Source organism: Echinops telfairi, unplaced genomic scaffold, assembly GCF_000313985.2.
Source record: "Echinops telfairi isolate 266 unplaced genomic scaffold, ASM31398v2 ScPeMD7_4;HRSCAF=17, whole genome shotgun sequence".
NCBI classification, from domain to species: Eukaryota; Metazoa; Chordata; class Mammalia; order Afrosoricida; family Tenrecidae; genus Echinops; species Echinops telfairi.
In genome coordinates, this window is record NW_022103900.1 from 39,288,350 (window position 1) to 39,289,887 (window position 1,538).

Sequence of the window (1,538 nt, forward strand, 5' to 3'; positions counted from 1 at the left end):
CCTCTATAAATGTCCTTTGCCTCCTAGTTCTTTCCTCTATTTCCTTTTACTTTCCTCCTGTCCCACGATTATGTTCCACCTTTATTCAGGTTTCAGTAATTGCTCTCGGCTACGTTGCCCTTGACTAAGCCCCACCAGGCATCCTACGCCCTCCTCTCCATTGACTTTAGATCAGTTGTTGTTCCCTTGTCCTTGGGTTTGTTTATACCCACTTCTTTTCTTCTGCCTCCCCCTCTCCAGTGTCCCTCCCTTTCCCTCATCCCCCTGGAACCATTGGTCCGTTGTTTTCTTTTCCAGATTGTTCATCCTCTGTATCTTATCTAGATAGACATGCAGAGACAATAATATGCACAAAATCAAGACAAAGCAAAACAAAATAACAAAAGCAACAAAACAACAAAAAACCAATGACAAAAAAGAAAAGTCTATAAATAGTTCCAGGTCTGCTTGTTGACCTTTAGGAGTGTTTTCCATTTGAGTCTGCTGGGGTGCCATGCCCTGGCCCTAAAGTCTATTTTTGGTATTCCTCGGGGACTTCATTGCTTTGCTTCCCTGCTGCTCTGTTGCATGCCCTTAGTGTTTGGCTCCGGTGTGATGGGGTCAGAACAGGCTCAATTCCCATACTGTGTTGTTCCCCATAGTGCTATGGATCAGAGATACACTGTGTCTGTGTCTCGTGATGGGCTGACCCTATGGTCTTCTCTGTGCATTGACTGCTCTGAGCATGAATATCATCCTTGGGGCTTGGTGGGCCAGGATATGTTCCACTCTCTCCTTCCCTTTCCGTTTGCTCCCGTGAGCTCTGATCAGATGTGCCCCTCTCCCTGAGCTGTAGCTTCAGTGCTGTCCTCTGAAGTGCATGCATTTTTTGGGGGGTGGGTGGTGGTGGCAGAGGGGCATCCACATAGTTGGGTTTGGGGCTAGCCACGCATTAAGAGTTCTTATTGTTGAAATACAATGATCAATTTTTCATATCAATGGTTACGGCTTAAGTCCATGTAAAAATGATTAAATATTTAATATTTGTAATAAGTTTTATAGAATTTTCTTCTAACTCTTCACTTAATTTTAGGGGTTTATGTTTAATTATAGGTGGTGATGTAGAATGTGGAATTATATTACATTTTGGAGGGTCTTCTTTAGGGTTAATAGTATTTTTTGTGTATTTTGGGGGGAATATTGCTAGTGTTTGGTTATATCACATCAATAGCAACTGAAGAATATCCAGAGGTTTCAGTATCTACTATGGTTTTAGGAGTGTTGTGGACAGTTTTAATAATAAAAGGATTAATAGTGTTTTACTTATTAAGTGAAATAATATGGGGAGTATAGATTATGGTTTAGAGTGTTTAATAATTTATAGTGGCGAGGAGATTGGTTATGTTCACGAGGATTTTGTAGGTGGATCTTCTTTGTATGGGTCTAGAAGTTGAATAATGGTGATGGCTGTGTGATCTTTATTTGTTAATATATGTATTATAATTGAGATTACTCGGGGCCATTAAGTTAGGTGAATAAGGAGAGGAAATATAATTTTT